The sequence below is a fragment of the Pituophis catenifer genome, unplaced genomic scaffold (assembly GCF_029215685.1).
Source record: "Pituophis catenifer annectens isolate HBS135680 unplaced genomic scaffold, rPitCat1.0.hap2 SCAF_3, whole genome shotgun sequence".
Taxonomy (NCBI): Eukaryota; Metazoa; Chordata; class Lepidosauria; order Squamata; family Colubridae; genus Pituophis; species Pituophis catenifer.
In genome coordinates, this window is record NW_027256883.1 from 12621993 (window position 1) to 12646323 (window position 24331).

The 24331-nt window shown below is 43.0% G+C and overlaps 1 protein-coding gene across 5 annotated transcripts in view; it reads left to right on the top strand.

Annotated features, from left to right (window-relative positions):
- The window catches only part of CYRIB (CYFIP related Rac1 interactor B), a 121410-nt gene that overhangs the window by 16227 nt on the left and 80852 nt on the right, over positions 1-24331 (top strand). For 3 of the 5 annotated variants that reach the window (XM_070942017.1, XM_070942015.1, XM_070942019.1), the window contains exon 1: positions 12639-12743. The exons of the other annotated variants lie outside the window; for them this stretch is intronic. The gene's annotated coding sequence lies outside the window, so the exon portion shown is untranslated. Of the gene's footprint in view, positions 1-12638; positions 12744-24331 lie in introns of those variants that run through there. 5 annotated transcript variants of the gene reach the window in all.

The following is a 24331-nucleotide window of genomic DNA, read 5'->3' on the forward strand; positions in this document are numbered from 1 at the left end:
GAAGGGCAAAGTCAGGCTGGGCAGAGCAGGGGAGAGGTAGAACAAGGGAGAGGGGGTTCAGATGAAGACCAAGGCCCACCCCCTTCTCATCCTAGGCAGCATAGGGAAGAATGGAGAAGAGAGCAACGTGGCTTACAAGAGAGGAAAGGGCCCCGATTCCCTTCACAAGGCACACCTGGGGATGGAGTTTAAAGGAGAGGCAAATGGGAGAGGCAGTTGTCCGGAACAAACGCTGAGTTCATCTTGTGTTCACTGTTTATCTGAGTTCCTGGCATCCTCCCAACTGGTTTGATTTACTGCCGTGCTACTTCACTTCTGGAACTCCTTATCTTGCTTGCCCTGCCGGATTAATTACCTTATTTTGCCTTGTTGGATTTATCGTTGGACGTTTTCTGCTTACAACGTTTGGGACTGAAGTATTGTCAGCCAAAAGCTGTTACAGGTTGGTGGAAGAGCTCTCTCCAGGCCGGAGAGTTGAAAGGGACATTGGGGGCACAGTTGGTGATAATAAAGGGACTCATACCGGTTCTCTGGCTGTGTTGCCTTTGTGTCACATCCTGGGTTATCACAGGCCGGCTGCAGGTTCAGCAGTCATCTCCTCTGGAATAAGTAACATTTAGATTCTGTCCTCAACCCCGTGCACCACCTGGCTAGGGATGATGGGAGAGAGGTAACTCCAGAGATGTAATAGCAGCACACCTAAAGGGCCCCCCACATGGAAAGGATGACTTTAAAGAAGTCCTTTATTCCAGGGGTCTCCAACCTTGGCAACTTGATGACTTTTGGACTTCAATTCCCAGAATTCCTCAGCCAGCGCATGGCATGGTTTTGGGGTGAGAGTCCATCAGTATGCTGATGACACTCAGCTGTACATCTCCACCCCAGACCACCCCCAATGATGCCCTTGATGTGATGTCCCGCTGCCTGGAGGCCGTGCGGGTCTGGATGGGGAGAAATAGGCTCAGACTCAACCCCTCCAAGACCAAGTGGCTGTGGCTTCCGGCGCCCCGATATAGTCAGCTAGTGCCATCGCTGACTATTGGGGGTGAATCTCTGCCCTCCACAGAGAGGGCTCGCAATCTGGGTGTCCTCCTGGATGCTCGGCTGTCTTTAGGAGAGCATATGACGGCCGTGCCAGGGGGGCTTTTTATCAGGTTTGCCTGATCCGCCAGTTGCGACCCTTTCTGGATCGGGACGCCTTGCGCACGGTCACTCATGCCCTTGTCACCTCCCGGCTGGACTACTGTAATGCTCTCTACATGGGGCTCCCCTTGAAGAGCACTCGGAGGCTCCAACTGGTCCAGAATGCGGCCGCGCAGGTAGTTATGGGCGCGACCCATTATGCCCATGTAACACCTCTCCTGCGCGAGCTGCACTGGCTCCCAGTGGTCTTCCGGGTGCGATTCAAGGTGTTGGTTATCACCTTTAAAGCGCTCCATGGCTTAGGGCCTGGGTACCTCCGAGACCGACTTCTGCCGCCAGTAGCTCCCATCGGCCAGTTCGCTCCCACAGAGAGGGGCTCCTCAGGGTGCCATCGGCCAAGTTATGTCGGCTGGCGACACCCAGGGGGAGGGCCTTCTCTGTGGGAGCCCCTGCCCTGTGGAATGAACTGCCCCTGGAAGTGCATAAGATCTCCGACCTCCGGGTATTTCACTGCGCTCTTAAAACCCTACTGTTCCGTCAGGCTGGATTATCTTTGTGAATGATTTTAAATTGGGTGTTTTAATTAGGTTTTAATTCTGAGCCAAAATTATTTATTACTTTTAATTGGTTTTTAAATCGATGTATATATATTATGTTTTAATTGGCTGTACTTTAATTTCTATACCGCCCTCCTCCTGAGTCCTTCAGAAGGAGGGCGGTATAGAAATTAAATTATAAATAAAAATAAATAAAGTTGCCAAGGTTGGAAACCCCTGCTGTATTCAGTAATCACATTTGCCTGGCTCAAATATTACTTTTTTTAATCCCATTTATCTTTTGGAATGAAGGATAAATGTGGTAGTGCAAGGAACTCGGATTCATTACTTTCCCATTAGAAGACAAGGGGGAAGGTTGTGATGAGAAGAGAGAGAGAGAGAGAGAGAGAGAGAGAGAGAGAGAGAGAGAGAGAGAGAGAGAGAGAGAAGAGAGAGGGAGGGAGGGGAATATAAATCAATTTGGGACAGTCATCAAAAAGGGCTTGCTTTTCTTGCCCGCGGATCTACTGAATACCTTATTTGCCTTTAGGCTGTAAGAGCCAGATAAATAAATCAATTTGATCAAATAAATGGTGCTGACCTTTTGCGGTGGCCCAGTGGTTAGAATGCAGTACTGCAGGCTACTTCTGCTGGCTGCCTGCAATTTGGCAGTTCGAATCTCACCAGGCTCAAGGTTGACTCAGCCTCCCATCCTTCCGAGGTGGGTAAAATGGGGACCCAGATTGTTGGGGGCAACATGTTGACTCTGTAAACAGCTTAGAGAGGGCTGTAAAGCACTGTAAAGCGGTATAGAAGTCTAAGAGCTATTGCTATTATCTATCAAATCCCTCTGACTTGCTAACTGACTTTCTAGCGGAGGTGATTTCCTTGGGCTGGTTAAAGAATTGCCTTACCATAATCAGTCACTAGTCACCATACTGTCAATTTCCCAAAGCTGTTTTTTTTTTCAAAAGGCAATAGGACTTTGCTTTCCCTTGAAGATATTTCGCTTCTCATCCAACAAGCTTCTTCAGCTTTTCTTCAGCACTTTGAGACGTGACTGAGAATCTCCATGGACATTTAGCTATGCATTTTGGAGTAAGATAAGACACCCTTTATTGATAGTTTTTCTGTGAATGCAGTAGCACACATTAAAAAAATGAAATTCTGATGCCCACTCTCAAAACAAAAAAACCTTTTATATATATAATATAAATATATTATAAATTATATAATACATTTTATACACACATGCACACACATATATATACTGTACATATACACACAGGCATGCACATATATAATATATACACATACATATACATGCACATACATATACATATAATTTCATTTCATTTCATTTCATTTATCACATTTCTATGCCGCCCAACTCCCAAGGGACTCTGGGTGGCTTACAGCAAAAATAATGCGAACATAGAAAATTTAAAAAAAAAACATTATAAAAACATTTAAAGACAGTAAAAGCCCATGCACACCATGGTACATGCTATAGTACATGTTATATATGTACTGGTACATATATACACATACATCAGGGGTGGGTTCTACTTACCTTTACTACCAGTTTGCAACGGGATCGCGCTCGCTTCACTCGCACATGCGCAGATCACTGATGACGACATCCGGGGCGGTGGGCGAGGCCTCCTGCCGGTTTTAGTACCGGTTCTTGCGAACTGGTCCGAACCAGGGGCAACGCACCACTGACATACATGCACTCACACACATATATACCTATACATTCATTCCCTCTCTCCCTCTCCCTCTCTCTCTCTGTCTGTCTCTCTCTCTCTATACACACACACACACACACACACACACACACACACACACACACACACATACACCTATACATTCACTCTCTCTCTCAATATATATATATATGGTGGCTCAGCAGACTGATAGCATTGTGATTAACACCAGCTGTCTGCAATTACTGTAAGTTCGAATCTCCCCAGGCTCAAGGTTGACTCAGCCTTCCATCCTTTCTAAAGTAGGTAAATGCCCCCTAGATTGTGGGGGCAATAAGCTGACTTTGTATAAAATATACAAAAGTATGAAGGCTATTGCTTAACGCATTGTAAGCCACCCTGAGTCTCCAGAGAAGGGCAGCATATAAATCAAATTAAAAAAAAAAGTATTAATCACAATCCATCCATTTTGAATCCATTTTGAATGGCGCGAGAGTATGAATGTCCCAGAACTGAAGAAGCTTTTGGATGAGAAGCAAAATATCTTCAAGGAAAAAACCAAGTCTAGTTGCCTTTTGAAAAAGCACCTTTGGGACAACCATGACCTGGATGACTGAGAATCTCCACAGACATACTGTGAGTATCACCTTGGCACGTCTATGATGGTAGAAATAGCTGTGCTGCTTCTAAAAAAAAAAACCACTTTCCAATTGAATGATTTTCCCATCAGGGGTTCTGGAAGTTGAAATTTCTAAGGCTTAAGGCTTGGCTATTTTAAGTTGTCCAATTTGAGTGCTGTAGTCCCTGAGACGTTGCCCAATTTAAGAGAATAGAAGAAAATTTAAATTACAGTGAAACCTTGGGTCTTTGCAAAAAGGCACTTTCAGCATTTTAAAGACAATGCTGCATTCCTTTGAAAGCATTGCGGGCATAATTTAGTCCCCAAGCTTGCAGGAAACGTCCTTGCCAAGGGGAAAAAAGTGACAGAAATAAAAACGGGAATCCCAACCTATCTCTTTCTCAAAAATGGTTTGCGAGAACTATGGTAAAGTTAGCCATATCCAGCATGTCATGAGCCTGTAGCAAGATCTTTTAAAATTTCTCCGCTCAAACATTTTACTCTGAAGGTTTCTAGGTTCTATCTGATAAGGGCGATCCCAGTGCAGAAATAATTTTGCAGTTTATTTATTGGATTTTATTTACTAAATTTGTGCCCAGACACTGCCCATTCTCACTGGTGCAAATCCAGGGGAACAGCTTGGCAGGATATCCAGCCAACCAGCCTCCACTTAGTTTAGTTTACTTTAGTTTATTGTCATTGCACACGGTACAACGAAATTAAATGCCGTCTTCAGTGTACATTATAATTATAAAAATAAAAACACAAACATACATCCTTTACATTCTATATAATTGAAATTGAAAACCCGATATTGCGCTATACCGTAGAATTCAATGTGGTTACTGCCCTGGGATAGAAGCTGTTTTTCAGCCTATTTGTTTTTATTGTCCTGTACCGGCTGCCAGATGGTAATAGTTCAAAAAAAAAGGGTACCCAGGATGAGATGGATCTTTAAGAATGTTTTGAACTTTCTTAAGGCAGCGGGAGCTATAAAGCTCTTCCAAAGAGGGGAGGGGGCAACCAGTGATCCTCTGGGCAATGATGTTGATCCTCTGGAGTGCTGTCCTATCTGCCACTGTGCAATTGGCAAACCATACACAGGTGCACTAAGTTAAAATACTCTCTATGGTGCAGCGGTACAAGGCCACCAGCAGTTTTTCATTCAGTTGTTGTTGGAACTAATTGTGAGGGGCAGTGGTGAAATCCAATTTTTTTTACTACCGGTTCTGTGGGCGTGACTTGGTGGGCATGGTGTGGCTTGGTGGGCGTGCCTTGGAGGGCATGGCAGGGGAAGGATACTGCAAAATCTCCATTCCCACTCCACTCCAGGGGAAAGATACTGCAAAATCTCCATTTCCTCCACACTCGTGGGGGAAGGATATATATATTTTTTAATTTGATTTATATGCCGCCCTTCTCCGGAGACTCAGGGCGGCTTACAATGCGCTAAGCAATAGCCTTCATACTTTTGTATATTTATACAAAGTCAGCTTATTGCCCCCACAAACTGGGTCCTCAATTTATCTACCTTAGAAAGGATGGAAGGCTGAGTCAACCTTGAGCCTAGCGAGATTCGATCTTACTTTAATTGCAGACAGCTGGTGTTAAATTACATATTGTAAAATCTCCATTCCCTCCTCACTCCAGGGGAAGGATATTGCAAAATCTCCATTCCCACCCCACTCTGGGACCAGCCAGAGGTGGTATTTGCTGGTTCTCCGAACTGCTCAAAATTTCCGCTACCGGTTCTCCAGAACCTGTCAGAACCTGCTGGATTTCACCCCTGGTGAGGGGGATCTTGGAGTCCTAGTGGACAATCACTTAAATATGAGCCAGCAGTGTGCGGCGGCAATCAAAAAAGCCAACACAATCCTTGGTTGTATAAACAGAGGGACAGAATCAAGATCACATGAAGTGTCAACACCACTTTATAAGGCATTGGCAAGACCATACTTGGATTATTACATCCAGTTTTGGTCGCTACGATATCAAAAAGATGTCGAGACTCTAGAAAGGGCAAGAAAGATGGTTAGGGGTTCGGAGGCTAAAACATTCGAAGAACAGTTGCAGGAGGTGGATATATCTGGTCTAACCAAGAGGAGGACAAATGATAGCAGTCTTCCATTATTTGAGGGGCTGCCACAAAGAAGGAGGGATCAATTCTCCAGAGCACCTGAAGGCAGGACAAGAAACAATGGATGGAAACTACCAAGGAGAGAAGCAACCTAGAACTAAGGCGAAAGTTCTTAACAGTGAGGACAATTAATCAGTGGAATTGCTTGCATCCAGATGTTGCTGGTGTTTCATCACTGGAGGTTTTTAAGAAGAGACTGAACAGCCATTTGTCTGGAATCGTATAGGGCAGGGCTATCAAACTTCTGGCCCGTGGGCCAGATATGTCACGCACTGGCCATGGCCACGCCCAGTTTAGCGAAGGGGGAAAAAAGTCCCGATACATCACGTTACACCGCCGTGACGATGTGAGTTTGACGCTCCTGGTATAAAGTTTCCTATCTGAGTAGGGGGTTAGACTAGAAGACCTCCAAGGTCCCTTCCAACTGAGTTATTCGGTTACAAACCTGGTACTCTCGCAAATTGGCCATTGACAGACAAATAGACATAAACAACATCTACATACACTGCAAAAGAGGCAATCAGCAAGCCAAAAAGGGAACGAAAAGACCAAAACACTTCCCCACCAGCAATCAACAACCAAATGAGCATAGATTGAGATCAAGATTAACTATCAGACCAACAATCAAGAAATAAACAATACCGCAATCAGGGAACTGCCAAACAAGCTAACAGTAAACACCCCAAACCAAGACCACTGCTGAGAACACTGCCACCAACACTGATAGGACAAGCCACTATAAATATAACCTGAGAGCAAACCCCATTTTCTACTAGCACTGATAATGTTACTTAGCTGGGTTATGAAACGTCTGCAAGAAAAGAACCTAGAATGTTATTTCTGCGCCAACTCAGAAAGCTCAAACTGCCCAAGGAGTTGCTGATCCAGTTCTACAGAGGAATTATTGAGTCTGTCATCTGCACCTCTATAACTGTCTGATTCAGTTCTGCAACCCAACAAGACAGACACAGGCTTCAGAGGATAATTAGAACTGCAGAAAAAACAATTGCTACCAACCTGCCTTCCATTGAGGACCTGTAAACTGCACCAGTCAAAAAGAGGGCTGGGAAAATATCTACAGACTCCTCGCATCCTGGACATAAACTGTTTCAACTCCTACCCTCAAAACGACACTATAGAGCACTGCACACCAGAACAACTAGACACAAGGACAGTTTTTACCGAACGCCATCACTCTGCTAAACAAATAATTCCCTCAACACTGTCAAACTATTCACTAAGTCTGCACTACTATTAATCTTCTCATCGTTCCCACCACCCATCTCCTTCCACTTATGACTGTATGACTGTAACCTTGTTGCTGGTATCCTTACAATTTATATTGATATTTTTTCCTGATTGCTTATTTGTACCCTATGACTATCATTAAGTGTTGTACCTTATGATTCTTGACGAACGTATCTTTTCTTTTTATGTACACTGAGAGCACGTGCACCAAAGACAAATTCCTTGTGTGTCCAATCATACTTGGCCAACAACAACAAAAAAATTCTATTCTATTCTATTCTATCTCAGAGAGCACCAAAGTCCCCTCAAACAGAGCATAAGCTGTGGCCTCATGTGACACCTGAACCCAACTGGTAGAAAGTTCATGCTTTGAAGTCCTTAAGTTGTGCTGCATGGGAGACGTTTGTCAGAATAATTGCAGGCCCTGACAAGCATTGGTGAGAATTGGCCAAAACATCTGCACAAGTCAAACTCTCAATAAACATGCATTCACTGAGGTTTTTGCTGATACTGCAGCAAACAGTAGCAATAATGTTGCCAACTTCTGATGAATGAAAGTGGCAACCAAATTTCCAGCTTCTTCATTGGTGTTGAAAGCACCTAAAAATTACAGACATAACATTCAACTCTGAGCAGATATAATAGGTATCAAATAGATCATAGCAATATAGTATATTATTTTTTTTTAAAAAAATATATAAATAGGTTTAGAACAAAATGATATTCGCCCAGTATTGGAACACGTCGACGTTATCTCGTGCCAGCATGAGGTCTTTCTCCGTACATCCCAAAGATGTACGGAGAAGAGGCAACTGGACTTTCTGGTTTTTCTTTGAAGACATTTCACTTCTCATCCCAAGAAGCTTCTTCAACTCTGACTGGATGGTGGGGAATTTATACTCTTTGTCATATGCATCCTTTTAGAGTCATTGAGGCCACTTGGAGGTTTATCCACACCCATTTGCACTACTCAAGGTAACTCTGAGGACAGATAACCTCCAAACAGCCTCAATGACTTTCTAAAAAGAATGCAAATGACCAGCTGTCTTCAAGGAGTACAAATCCTTCCATTCCTCACCATCCAGTCAGAGCTGAAGAAACTTATTTACCGGTACATATATACACATACATGCACACACACACACATATTCATATACATTCATATTCTCTCTCTCCTCCTCCCCCCTCCCTCCCCTCCTCTCTATATATCCACTGTGTTTTCCCGAAAATAAGACCTTGTCTTATATTTTTTTGAACCCTGAAATAAGTGCTTGGCCTTATTGCCATGCGCTCAAAAGCCTGATTGGGCTTATTATCAGGGGACATCTTATTTTGGGGGAAACAGGGTGTGTGTGTGTGTGTGTATTTATATATGTGTATATATATATATATTTGTTTTCTGAGGTTTTCGCGGGTGTTTGTATGTAGGTCTTTGGTTGTTCGGGTTTTCTCCCTTGTAAAATTGGAGGTTTCTTGGCAACGTTTCGACGAAGTCTCATTCGTCATCTTCAGGCTGGTGTCTTCGGCTTCGTGCTTCTAGAAGCAATGTGTGTGATCGCAGCTGTTTCTTCCTTTTAACTGCCAGTGGGGGTGTGAACTGATTGGGTGGGAGCTTGGCTATGTTCTGATTGGGCAGCCAGCATGAATCATAAGATACAACGCTTAGTGATAGCCATAGGATACTTAAATAAGCAAGCAACATAAATCGCATTAGGAAACTAAATAAAACAATATAAATCGTAAAGATGCAAACAACAAAGTTATATAGTCGTAAGTAGAAAAGGAGATAGGTAATAGGAAAGACGAGGATAATCATAGTAATACAGTCTTACTAAATAGTTTTGACAGTGTGTGGGAATTAGTTGTTTAGCAGAGTGATGGGGGGAAACTGTCCTTGTGTCTAGTTGTTTATTAAGAAGCTAGGCTTCTTAATAAAGGCACAGTCACCTTCATGAGATTTGCGATGGGGTTTTCCTCTTGAGTCCCTGATCGTTTTTTTTACACTCCTGTCTGCAACCAAGACTAAGCCCATCATCCAGTAGGGTGGAATTAATGTTCTGGCAATGCAGAAGAACAGTTGATGGGCTCTTTCTAAAGCTTGGCAGTTTTAAAAAAAATAAAACCCCGAGATGCAGAAATCCTCTTTTCTGTTTAAGTTCTTTTCAAACTCAAGGTCCTCCTGGCGTGTTGGGCGACAACCCCAGTTCCCACCCACCCCCTCCACCTGCGTGGCCATCTGGCCGATGAGAACCTCAGTCTGAGGCTGACCCGAGACTCTCGCTTCTGGCGCTTCTAACAATGTTGTGACAGGGCCATTCAGAAGAATAAAACTCCACCGGGGTTTTGCGATACTAATCGGATTAAAGCCCTAAAGAGAGACTGTTGCAGGGCGTGTTAACGGAGGACTCGTTGAAGGAGGAAATAGCTGCATCCTTCTGTAGGGAAGAAGCTATAACTAACAGCTGCTGCTCACCATGGAATAGGGGCCGAACCAATAAAGGTAGTCCCGGACTTACGACAGTTCATTTAGTGACCGCTGGAAATTACGATGGCACTGAAAAAAAGCCACTTTCTGGCCATTTTTCACACTTATACGACCATTGCAATATCCCCATGGCCACGGGATCAAAATCCAGGCGGTTTGGCCACCGACTCATATTTGTGACGGTTGCAGTGTCCCAGGGTCTTCCTTGCGACCTTCTGGCAAGCAAAGTCCACAGCTGTGAAGTTGTAAAACGGGGCGAAACCCGCTTAAGAAATGCCTCACTTAGCAACAGAAATTTTGGGCTCAATTGTGGTTGTAAATTGAGGATTACCTGTACATTTTACTCCCTAAAGCAGGGGTCTGCAATCTTAAAACACTCAAAGAGCCATTTGGACCGGTTTCCCCACAGAAAAGAAAACACCGGGAGCCACAAAACCCTTCCCGTGCCTGACTATTTCTTAAGCAGCCACAAAACTAACATATGTAGTTGAATTAAACGTTCTGTTTTCTTCTGAAACTTTTCTTTTCTTGGATTTATCCATGGTTGGCCTACCGGGGGTTGAAAAGTTCAGTAAATCGCGTGCCAGTGGGTGTTGCACATTGGCGTTAGTGACACATATTTTGAGTGTCAGGGAGCTGCAGCAGAGAAGTGAAAGAGCCACATGCGGCTCCAGAGCCCCAGGTTGCTGACCTCTGCCCTAAAGCAATAGCCAAATTCTTTATGGGTGTTGCCTTAATGTTGGCTATCTTTATTCCTATGCGAAGTTAACCCAACCTACTAGAGCTACTCCTTCACTTACGGCAGGTCATTTAGTGACCATTCAAAGTTACAACGGCACTGAAAAAAAGTCTGACAACCATTTTTCACGCTTATGACCATTGCAACATCCAGTCACATGATTTACATTCAGATGCCTGACAAAGGGTTCATATTTATGATGGTGGCATAAAGTGTCCCACCCAGGCTCATGTGATCATATTTTGCAATCTTCTGAAAAGCAAAGTCAATGGGGAGGCCAGGTTACGGCCACAATTGAGCCCAGGCTTTATGTTGCTAAGTGAGAAATTGGTTAAGTGAGCTTTGCCCTACTTTATTTATTTATTTATTTATTATTTATTGGTTCTATTTATATGCCGCCCTTCTCCGGAGACTCAGCACGGCTTACAATGCGTTAAGCAATAGCCTTCATACTTTTGTATATACCTGCTTAGTAGGGCTTTCGGCCTCCCCTAAGCGGTGTTCTTTTTTATACAAAGTCAGCTTTGCCCCCATAATCCGGGTCCTCATTTTACCTACCTTGAAAGGATGGAAGGCTGAGTCAACCTTGAGCCTGGTGAGATTTGAACTTGCAGTAGTTGCAGGCAGCTGGTGCTACTTAACAGCACTTTAGTCTGCTGCGCTACCAAGGCTCTCTTTACGACTTTTCTTGCTGTATTTGTTAAATGAATCACTGCAGTTGTTAAGTTAGGTTGTCAAATGAATCCGGCTTCCCCGTTGACTTTGCTTGTTAGAAGTTTGCAAACTGTGATCCTCTTTTACGACCTTCTGGCAAGCAAAGTCAATGGGGAAAGCCAGATTCACTTAACAACTGTGTTACTCCTTTAACAACTGCCGTGGTTTCCACTTAACAACTGTGGCAAGGAAAGTTGTAAAACGGGGCAAAAGCCCAGAATGTATGTTGCTCAGTGAGAAATGTGTTTTAAGTAACACATTTCTCACTTAGCAACATAAATTCTGGACTCAGCTGTGGTCATAAGTCAAGGACTACCTATGGACATCAGTGCCTCTGCAACCTGCCCCACCATCTGCGTTACTTAAGCATTCATTGGGAAAAGTCGCCCCATTGCATGATTTTGAAATCTTGCAAAATCTGGTAACCTTGTGAAATTTTAGATACTGTTGGAAGATCTGAAGAAATAGGTTAAGGATAGATCATCGTGGGGGAAAGTATATTTCTTTTGGTTTTCCTTCCTGCACCTTCCTTTCTCTAGGTTGGGAACTGTTGGTCATTCGCACTCTGGCTTACCAATTCTGGTTTATGCTTATTGCATGTATATACAGGCAATACATGCAATAAGGATTCAACAAACCATGGTTTATTCAACAAACCATTGTTTATTCAACAAACCACGGTTTATTCAACAAACCACGGTTTATTCAACAAACCACGGTTAAAGCAAACTATGGATCAGGTCCAGGATTCTCCAGAGTCCTTCCTTTTCATAGAGTCTGGAGGAAGCATCTCTTGTGTTTTCAAGGGTTGATAACGCTTTTTTTCAAAAATGACACCCACCCCAATCCCAAAAAATTGCCACTTAAGTCCTGGCTTTTTTTGAGGGACAGCCACTCCGCCCGATCCACGGTCCCCCCCCCCCAAAAAAAAGGATTCCTCTGCTCTTTTCTACCTGGACCCGAAACGGCTCAACACCCGAGAGCCCGGGGAACCACAAGCCACAGGATTTGCCCCCGTGGTTCGTTTTTTTTATATTTTGGCGCCCGCCCGACTCCACTTCTCACCCTGATGGAAGGACAGAGAAACTCGGAATTTTTTTTTTCTCTCTCTCTTTCTACCCCCTTCCTCTTTTTTTGCCGGCTCTGGCGCATGCGCAGTGTCTCGAAGAGGCGCCGCCGCCACAACCGCACGCCACCCTCTCTCCGGGCAGCTGCGCTGCGCCTCCCGGTATATATATATCTATATATCCGGCTCGTTCGACGCGCACGCGCGTGACGCACGCACGCCCGGCGGTGGCCGTCCTCGTCTCCACACCCTGTCTTGCCTGGTCCGTGCGGGCGGCTCCGGCGGCGGCTCCGCTTTGCCCACCTGAGTCCCTCCCCTCAAGCTTCGGGGGAGGGGGGAATAGCGCGGTGAGTAGGCGCTGGAGGAAAACGAGGGCGGGAGGGCGAGAAGGGGAGGAGAAAAAAAAAAAAAAAAGCCTTTTCCCCGCGCTCGCTTTCCTCCCCCCTCCCTCTCCCCCTCCTCTCAGGCTCCCGTCTGCAGAGGCACTCGGCCCCTCCCGCGCGGCACATGGGCCGGCCCCGCCCCCCTCCCCTGCCTTGCGGCCCCGCCCCTCGGCGCGAGCCCCTCACGCGCGGTTCCCTTGGAAACCGCTCCTTGGCCCCTCCCTCCCCCCTTCTCTTCCTTCCACGTGGTTTCTGTTGCTGCTCTTCCTCCTCGTGGTTGCCTCGCTTGGCCTCTTCCCCCAAACGGGTGGGGGTGGGGTTTTTTTTTTTTTCAATGAATTCCTCCCCTCCACACAAACCCCCCCGGTTTGAATAGAGCCCCTCCACCTTTTACGGGTAGTCCCCGACTTACGACCGCGACAGAGCCCAGGATTTAGGTTGCTGAGTGAGAAAAACAGGAACTGAGCATGGCTGGTCTAGTGGCAAGGGTGGGCAAATGTGGCTCTTTTACAACCTGTGGACTTCAATTCCCAGAATTCCTGAGCCAGCTTGGCTGGCTCAGGAATTCTGGGAGTTGAAGTCCACAGGTTGTAAAAGAGCCACATTTGCCCACCCCTGGTCTAGTGAAGAGACGGACCAGAGGAGACATGATAGCCGTGTTCCAATATTTGAGGGGCTGCCCAGTGGTGGGTTTCAATTTTTTTTTACTACGGGTTCTGTGGGTGTGGCTTGGTGGGCGTGGCATGTCTTGGTGGGCGTGGCTTGGTGTGCGGGCAGGGGAAGGATACTGTAAAATCTCCATTCCCACCCCACTCCAGGGGGAGGATAGTGTAAAATCTCCATTCCCTCCCCACTCCGGGGGAAGGTTACTGCAAAATCCTCATTTCCTCCGGATCAGCTGGAACTCAGGAGGCAGAGAATAGATGGGGGTGGGGCCAGTCAGAATTTTTACTACCGGTTCTCCGAACTACTCAAAATTTCCGCTACCGGTTCTCCAGAACTGGTCACAACCTGCTGAAAACCCACCTCGGGGGCTGCCACAGAGAGGAAGGGGTCAAGCTATTTTTCCAAAGCACCTGAAGGCCAGACAAGGAATAATGGATGGAAACTGACCAAGAAGAGATTCAACTTAGAAATGAGGAGGAAATTTTCTGACAGTGCGAACAATCAACCCGTGGAACAGAAGTTGCCTTCAGAAGCTGTGGGAGCTTCATCACTTGAGACTTTCAAGAAAAGATTGGACTGCCGTTTGTCAGAAATGGTGTAGGGTCTCCTGCTTGAGTGGGGGCTTAGACTAGATGACCTATAAAGTCCCTTCCAACTCTGTTAATCTGTTAAATTTGTTAAGGGAGTCCTTAAACCCCGTGGTATCACCTTTTTTTTTTTTTTTGCCAAAGTTGTTAAGTGAATGGCTGCTAGTTGTGAAGTTAGCCACACAGTTGTTAGGGGAATCTGGCTTTCCCCATTGACTTTGCTTGTCAGGAGGTCGCAAAAATAGAATAGAATTCTTTATTGGCCAAGTGTGACTGGACACACAAGGAATTCTCAGTGTACATAAAAAGAAAAGATACATTGGTCAAAAATCATAAGGTACAACACTTAATGATAGTCATAGGGAACAAATAAACAATCAAATCATATTAGGAAACAGTCAATATAACTCATAAGGGTACAAGCAACAAAGTTACAGTTATACAGTCGTAAGTGGGACGAGATGGGTAATAGGAACAATAAGATGAATAGTAATAGTAATGCAGACTTAGTGAATAGTTTGACAGTGTTGAGGGAATTATTTGTTTAGCAGAGTGATGGCATTTGGGAAAAAACTGTCCTTGTGTCTAGTTCTGGTATGCAGTGCTCTATAGCGTCGTTTTGAGGGTAGGAGTTAAAACAGTTTATGTCCAGGATGTGAAGGATCTGTAAATATTTTCAAAAAAGGGAAATCGCGTGAGCCAGGGATGCTGCAACCATCATAAATGTGAATCAGGTGTCGAGCATTCGAATGGAAATCAGGAGGGGATGGTGCAATGGTCATAAGTGTGAAAAATGGTCGTAAGTCGCTCTTTTCAGTGAGATGTTGGTTAAGGGAGTGTTGCCCCATTGTACTACCTTTTCTTGCCACAGTGGACAAGGCAACCACTGCGGTTGCTCAATTAGTTGCATGGTTGTTGGTAAGTGTGTTGCTAACTTAACGGCTGCCATGATTCAATTAACAACTGTAAGAAGAAAGGTCGTACAATGGGGCAACATTCACTTAAATGTTTCGCTTAGCGGCAGAAATATTTGGGCTCCCTTGAGGGTGTAAGTCGAGAACTACCTGTACAGTTTTTTCCATTCTCCCCCCCCTTTGCTTTGGCTGTGTCCCTTCCTTCCTTCCTTCCTTCCTTCCTTCCTTCCTTCCTTCCTTCCTTCCTTCCTCCCGCACCCCTTCTTCCATCCTCCATCCATCCATCCATCCCCTACTGCTTCCTTCTTCCCCCCTCCTACTCACCCAACCATCCATCCCCTACTCCCTTCCTTCCTCCTTCCCTCCCTTCCTTCCTTCTTTCTTCCTCCCGCACCCCTACTTCCATCCTCCCCATCCATCCATCCCCTACTCACTCCTTCCTTCCTTCCTTCCTTCCTTCCTTCCTTCCTTCCTTCCTTCCTTCCTTCCTTCTTCCTACTGTCCCTCCAATTTTATGGGCAAGGTTTTTCAGAAATGGGTTTTTGTTGCCTCCTCCTTAGGGCTGAGGAAGAATGACTGGCCCAAGGTTACCCATCTGGATTTAGTTTTATTCGTTTGTTAAATTTATATTCTACCCATCTCCCCAAGAGACAATGATTTCTTAGCTTTCTCCACCTGTTACAGACTTACACTCATTCATTTAGTGACTGCTCAAATTTACAATGGCCCTGAAAAAAAGTGACTTATGACCGTTTTTCATACTTAACAACCATTGCAGCATTTTTGTGCTCACATGATCAAAATTGAGCTGCTTGGCAGCTGACGGTTGCGGTTTCCTGGGATCATGTGGATCCCCTTTTGCAATCATCTGACGAGCAAAACCTATTTAGAAGCCAGATTCAGCGAACAACCATGTTAACTAACTTAACAGTGGCAGTGATTCAGAACTGTGGCAAGAAGGTTGTCAAACGAGGCAAAACCCACTGAACTGTCTTGCTTAGCAACAGAAATGTCGGGCTCAATTGTGGTCATAAGTCGAGGACTACTGCTGTAATGGGTCTTACCTAGAGCAGTTCTTGTATTTGATCAGAAACCTGCCCTTAGCACAGAATATAATGGCCAGGTGCTGCATTCACCTTTCCACATAAAGCAATTGCACTGCTTCAGTTAGCAACTGAAGGCGAACAGGTAAACATGCTTAGTGTTTACCCAATGGCATTTATGGCTCTAAACAACTTTAAGACCAGGTTATATCTTGACCTGCACTCATTATCACCCAGGTGGTCTTTCATAAGGCCTTAAAAACCTACTTCTGTGTCCCAGTCTTAGTCTCCTGGCTGTATTAACCACTGTGGATTGTGATATCTTTCTTGGCCGGTGTGTATTTCAATGTTCATACCTGCAATTGGAATTATTTTAATTTATTTTAGCTTCTTCGCCCACCCAGAGTCATTTGTTAGGATGGGCGGCTGTACAAGTTGAGTGAATGAATGAAAGAAAAATTACAGATTGGGGGATGTTGTCATTCTGCAAATTCTTAGGCCGGCAACTGTGTTGTGGTTCACATTTTTTCTAATTGTTGCATAGTTTTCATTTGAGAACTCCTTGTTTTGCTTAGGTTTTATTACAGGAGGACATAGTCATTTTTGCCCATCTGTTCTTTTGCTTTTCTAGATCATCTTTATTGTTGGTTACCACTCCTGCTATATTTATTTACTTTCAAGTGATTGTGAACCTATAAGATCTTGCAAATTAGCTAACCCCATCTAAGCCTAGGGTGTTGTGTGAATTGAGTCTTTGTGGCCAGAAAAATGAGTTCATTGTGGATAAACTCATCACATGAACCAAGCTGAGAGTACATTTGCATAAGATACGAACCTCTGCAGAACTGACTTCTGTATCCCACATATCATCCTTATTTTTCTTTGTATTTATAGATCTCTGGTCTTGTTTCAAGGCTATTTGCTCCCTTTCCTTAAAGTTGCCTGTTAGTTTTCTGTATTGCATGTCATGCTTACTTTTTGCCCTTGTTATTCATACGGGTATCTTAAATATGTTCGATTTAATGCACCATACAATACCACATTGAGTATTAATACTCTGTGCTGAAATGAACGATGAAGAATATGCCTAAAACCTCTGCCTTGAATATACTAATTATCTTTATTTAAATGACAACAGCATGTATCTTATTTTGAATGTAGAATTCATCTCTCAATCTGTATCTTTATCCTTCCATGAATTACAGTATCCCATGATACTAGAATTGCTAGTTTTGGAGACTCTAATACAGTGGTTCTCAACCTTCCTAATGCCGTGACCCTTTAATACAGTTCCTCATGTTGTGGTGACCCCCAACCATAAAATTATTCCGAAAACCATTGAAAATGTGTTTTCCAATGGTCTTAGGCGACCCCTGTGAAAGAGTCATTTGACCCCCCCAAAGGGGTCGCGACCCACACGTTGAGAACCACTGCTCTAATACAACAGAAAGCTTCGTGGAATAAACTTGTAATAATTGGATATTAGAGACAATATACTTCTGTTTGTCAGATACTGCCTATTCTTGCCCTGCTCTAAGACATGGGTCTCTAACCTTGTCAACTTTAAGACTTGTGGACTTCAGCTCCCAGAATTCCTCAGCCAGCAAAGCTTTTGCTGGCTGAGGAATTCTGGGAATTGAAGTCCACAAGTCTTAAAGTCTTAAAGTTGACAAGGTTGGAGACCTCTGCTCTAAGAAAAGCATTTGTAGTGTAACAGATTGTGGTAAATTTTTCATGGATTTCCTGCTCATGTTAGTTCTCTGCATTTATTTTCTAACTTGTGTCCAATTTAAACATGCATTAATCAGTTTTTCCGCTACAATTTCTTGAATGTGAGTCTTTTTTTTTTTTACACCTGTATTTTATATAATACCGCTTATACGCTGAGTTTGGAAAGATTTATGTTGCCCACAACATGCCATATAGATTTTAGATACTACGTTTTGAGAATTACCGTTTGCCTAATAAAGGGCTGCAAGATTACTACCTAGCATTGGGGGTTATGACCATATTATATCACTTTTTAGTAACCATTACAAGTTACAACGGCACTGAAAAAAGGGACTTATGACCATTTTTCACACTTACGACCTTGTAGCATCCCCAAGGTCATGTGATCAAATTCTGGATGCTTGGCAATTGGTTCATATTTATGACAGGTGCAGCTGTCATAAAGGGGGGGTGTCATGTGATCAAGTGTCATTTTTCTCACTGTGCATTTGGGAGTGAGTTAGGCACCTCATTACTCACTCTACATTTCTCACTAAGTATGTTTAGAGAGACGCAACTTACACATTTCTGAACTTTATTTAAAGACATTCCCACATGTGACAGGTGGGAGGTTATGAAAGCATGTCTAATTGTGCAAAGATTACTAAACTGTACACAATAACTTGAAAGCCATTGAAGCTAGCACTAGTCTTCCTCACAGTTGAGGTTTTTCAGTGGGCACTGACCTTCCATAGTTTCATCTGAATGCCATTCATTTTAGCAGTTGACCCACTGACCATTGATTTAGCTTGCTTTTTATGACTCCGTTTGCTCAATTTGTCCTCATCAACTCCATCCAGAAACGGGGCTCAGGGCAAATAGAACCACAGCTGTTTCCTCGAGATGAAAGAGAAATCTGGGAGTCATTTGCGTACTGATGACCTATGATCCCGCTTAAATGGTTTCATCAAGATATTAAATAACGTAGCAGAGATAATAGAATCCTGAAGTGGGCTCAAGGTATAATTAAAAACTCTTGCACAAAGTTCCAGAAGTATTGATTGAATTTTCTCTTGTACAGTTCTGTGACTGAACAAGATGGATTTGGAAATAAAGCTGGTAGAACTTACTCCAAAAGTAAATTTACCCAGCTTCAGGGTGGCAGTTTTTTTGATGCTTCTTTCATGGTCATAATGTCGATAGTTAACGCAGTAGTTTTTAAAGATATTATTGAGTTATATATGAATCAGGGAGAGTTTAGCGCTTCGTTTTTCTGTCTTCCTATTTGATTTATTGTACATAATCTTGGTAGCACTAATTTATTCTATAGCTAATCTTCAAACAAAGATGTCTCCTAATGACCATGTAACTATATTATCAATCAATAATTTGCGGTTCGATTTCTATCTCTGCCATTATCTTTCAGAAACTAAACTTAATTGGGAACAGCAATTTATTGGCAGAGCAAGTTAATTAGAAGTCTGAAATACATCTGGATTTATTAACAGCTCATTAAAATGAAAATGCTTCTGTATAACCTTGCTATTATTATATATATACGTAGGTCTTAGTAAAAATAGCTATTTTCATTTTATATTCTCTTCTTTAAGGAAGTGTAAATATATAGTGCTTTGGGCTAAAACTTGAGTCTGTACTGTTCCTGTTTGCAAGAGTCCCAAGAAACTACTTTCCTTGTATCTGTACAGTGACAAAATATCTTGATCTGTTATGCTAAGGTGCCACTTTGCAGATGTGGAAGCTACTAACCCACAGATACCTTTCAAGATATCAACATAACTAGATGAGCAGCTTAGAAAATGCCTAGTTTCTTTGACTTTTTCATTGCTTGGTGCATAACTGATATCATGTCCATCTGACATTTTTGTTTTCAAATTGTTAATACTATCATGTGGTATTCATTCATTTGTTCACTTCTCAGCATTCAGTTTTTTTCTTCTTTGTTTGTGAAAAAGCATACCGTGTTTCCCCGAAAATTAGACCCTGTCTTATATTTTTTTGAGCCCCAAAATAAGCGCTTAGCCTTATTTTCGGGGAGGTCTTATTATTTTGGGGCGCGTGGAGCAAGAAGGGGGTCCTCTTGCTGTCTTACCTGATTTCCAGTTCTGTCTCCCTAACCAGATGAAATGGGAGTGACCGGCTGTGCATGCATTTAAATATTTTGGGGGAGGGCTTATTTTCAGGGGGTGCTTATTTTAGCGCATGCGCTCAAAAGCCCGATTGGGCTTATTATCAGGGGATGTCTTATTTTCGGGGAAACGGTACCAAATGAAGGATTGTTTTTTTTTTTTTGACAAAAAAAGAATTTGAAAGGCTTTAATATTATATTATGCTTACAAAGTCCCAAATGTCTGTACTGCTATTATTATTCTGATTACTCTGAAATCATTATAAAAAACATCAGAGACCGTGGCACTTTATGCATAAAAATTAGCTGACTGAAGTACTGTTATTGTCAAGTCTTCTTTTAATGGAAATCAATATAGTCCATTTTTTTTTCTATTATGCAATTTTTAGTAGCTATTCCAGATGCTTTAATGATTCCCAGGAACATACTTGCCGTAATTTTTAATGATTAGTAAATAGCAGTAATATACCTTTTCCCCCCTCTTTTAATTATATTGACCTAGTAAAATAATGTCGAGATCTAACTGCAGTATGTTATTTTATACAGTAAATGTAATTATAAATAAACTATTTTATAAAGACCGTGCAGGAGGATACTATTTTTTTCTTTGCCTGACAGGTGTAGCACTAGCCTTTCCAGCAATTTTAAAATCAGTTCTGTAATTTTATTTTGCATTAATACATCCCTATCCTGCATTAAATTTCACAGGTGTGGAAATTCTGTATAATTTGTAGTGAATTTCCTTTGAATATCACAGTCTAATTGTATATACCGGTTGTGTGTGTGTTTGCAACATGTTTTCTGTCTGAAAAATGTGCTTTTTTTTTTTTTTTTTTGAATACAAGGCATATGCAACTGTAACTCCATTTGTAGGCCTTGTAGAAAACTCTGTTCAACTTTCTTTGAATTTGTGCTAAGAGTTCTCATTTTATCACAGACAGATCAATTTCAGAGGACCTTGTGAGTTGCACAGGGATGTTGAATTTGCTTTCTGAAAAATGCTTTCAACAATAAGCTAGATTTATAAATCAGAATGTTATTGATGCTAGGAACAGTTTAAGGTCTGGTCAGCGGACAGACTAGTAAAGGATTAAGTCTCAAGAATGAAATCCACTAAGCACTTAGGATAGACCGATTGTCGTTGACCAAGTCCTGTGCAATCTGGGGATATAGATAATCCTTGTTTAATTGATTGCAATCTTTCCCTGTTATGATGGTGCTGGAAAACTAACTTTACAACCAGCCCTGGCATTTGCAACCTTTGCAGATTTATAAAACGAGAATGCTGAAATAAGATCCTTAACACAGTTGCATGCTTCGCTCAGTGACCGAATTGTTGATCCCAATTGTGGTTGCTAAGGGGAAACTATCATTTACTTGTTGGCTCATGAGACCAAATTTTAAATGCAAACACTGTATCTGTTAATCAGCGCACAATTGCATATGCATACACATTTCTGTGTGTGTATGTGTATTGCACTTAATGTTCACTGGTGGTAGACATCTTCAGTAAGTAACCCTCTACTTCCTGCATTGTATTTCCTGCCAAACACATGATTTACTACCACAGTCCTCACACTCTCACTCTGAAAGGATGTGCATATACCTTTCTCAGGGTCCTATTCATTCCATGTAACTATTAATGTGCCCTTTGATCCACAGAGTTTTCTGAATTAATGTATTAATTAACGTGGGGCTGCCTGAAAGGTTCTTTCAGAATTCAATTTTAGAATTTTTAGAATACTATTAGAAGCATCTTGAACTTGGATAATAAATCTTTGTAATTCTTACAGGAGCTAGGAAAGTTTTGACCGTACATTCATTACTGTGACTCTTTTATTCCTGTAAGACTGGATGAGAAATGTATTTATTTACCCTGTTTCCCCGAAAATAAGACATCCCCTGATAATCCCAATCGTGCTTTTGAGCGCATGCACTAAAATAAGCCTCCCCCTGAAAGATAAACCCTCCCTGAAAATATTTAAACGTAGAGCTGGAAATCAGGTAAGACAGCAAGAGGAGCCCCATCTTGCTCCACGCGCCCCAAAATAATAAGACCTCCCCAAAAATAAAGCCAGGCGCTTATTTCTGGGTTCAAAAAAAAATATAAGACAGGGTCTTATTTTTGGGAAAACACAGTAGTCCTGCAGAAACATTTGGCTACCTAGGCTGGCAACCTTTGTATGCTTTAACAATCTCAGCATACAGATTTTACATTTTTCTTTTTTCAGGCTTATGGGATCATATCCCAGAGTCTAATTTATACTTAAGTTAACTTGAGCTTTGTTAAAAACCTGGTGCTAAGGTGATCAGGTATAACTGTTTTCCATGGAATACATGTCCCAACTTAGCAAAATAATATTAAGGAACCTAATATCGATAGTCATCGCCTTAGGATCACAATTGAGCCCAACATTTCTGTTACTAAGCCAGACAGTTGTTAAGCGGGTTTTACCCCATTTTACGACAGTTATTAAATAAATCGATGCAATTGTGAAGTTAGTAACCCGGTTATTAAGTGAATCTGATTTCCCCACTGACTTCACTTGCCAGAAGGTTGCAAAAGTTGACCCCGAGACATTACGACCGTCATAAATATGAACCAGTTGCCAAGCATCCGACTTTTGATCACATGACCATGGGGAGGCTGCAATGGTTGTAAGCTTGAAAAACGGTTGTGAGTTACTTTTTTCCAGTGCCGTTGTAACTTTGAACAGGCACAAAACAAAATGCAAGTCGAGGACTATTTACATCTCAAACAGAACCAATACCCACCCTCCCCTTCACAACTTAATTGTCCAGGTTCCTCTTGAAACGTTACGATCCCCAGTTGGGATTGTGAAACATGTCTGGGATGATAGCTGAAGTGAGACGAGTTGTTCTCGTCTTCCGCCTCCTTCCTTGCTGCGGTATTTGGCCTTGCAGACAACTGGAAGATCTTAACAGTTGCAAAAATCAGTTTCGAACTGGAGACACGGCAAAAGGGGGTCTTTTGTGTGGCTTCCAGGTACAGCTTAATTTTTTGTGCGTCAAGACAAAAGCACAACCAAGGTGGCAGGTGTTTTTTATATTCTTGCAAGGCAGGAGTGTCAAACTCGATTTCATTGAGGGCCGCATCAGGGTTGTGTTTGGCTTCAAGGGGCCGGGGTGGGCGTGGCCAGCTCGATGTCACTCCTGTCGGGGGCGCCTGTGGTGGCCCGAGAGGTCTGCCATTGAAAATGGGCTCCCGAGCTCTGTTTTCGGCTGCAACGGCCTCCTGCGAACTTCTGCCCTCCCAAGCTCCATTTTTGCTGGCAGAGGCACTGCGGGGCAGTCCTTCGCTGTTTCCAGGGTGGCCCTGTGGGCCAGATCTAAGCATCCCGTGGGTCGGATGTGGCCTGTGGGCCTCGAGTTTGATACCCCTGTTGTAAGGTAAGGATGGCCTTCAGTCAAATTCCTGCATAAAGACTTATCTCATTATCAGGCTCAGTTGATGCTCAAATATACGTACGAGATTCCTATCAGAGAAAAATCATATGAAAACTATAGGAAGTCCTATGCTTACAACCGTTTTATTCAGTGACGGTTACAATGGCACCGAAAAAAGTGACTCGTGGCCGTTTTTCATACTTACGACCATTGCAGTATCTCAAAATTCAGACACTTGGCTATTGGCTCAGATTTATGATTGCAGCATTCTGGGATCACGTGATCCGTTTTTGCGACCTTCCGACAAGCAAAAATCAATGGGGAAGCCAGATTCATTTAACAAGCATGTTACTGGCTTAACGACTGCGTCAATTCACTTAACTGTGGCAGGGAAGGTCGTAAAATGGGGCAAAACCTCTTTAACAAATGTCTCCCTTAGCAACAGAAATTTTAGGCTCAATTGTGGTCGCAAATCAAGGACTACCTGTATACCTTGTTCAGACACAATAAAGAACTATCTAACCCGGGGTCAGCAACCTGCGGCTATGTGGCTCTTTCACCCCTCTGCTGCGGCTCCCTGTCACTCAAAATATGTGTCACAACCGCCAATGTACGACACCCGCCGGCACGCAATTTATTGAGCTTTTCAACCCCCAATAGGCCAACCATGGATAAATCCAAGAAAAGTTTCAGACAAAAACAGAACGTTTAATTAAACTACATATGCTAGTTTTGTGGCCGCTCAAGAAATAGTCTGGCACGAGAAGGATTTTGTGGCTCCCGGTGTTTTCTTTTCTGTGGGAAATTGGTCCAAATGGCTCTTTGAGTGTTTAAGGTTGCAGACCCCTGATCTAACCCATCATTCCAGCACTACAACCCACAAACCCTACCACTAACAACTGGGAAAACAAGTCACCATCATATAGCCCTCAATGATGTTGCACATGGATATACAATTGTATAGTCCTCGACTTACAACAGTTCATTTAGTGACCGTTCGAAGTTACAGTGGCACTGAGAAAAGGATCTATGACCTTACAACCATGGCAGCATTCAAAATTCCGACGCTTGGCAACTG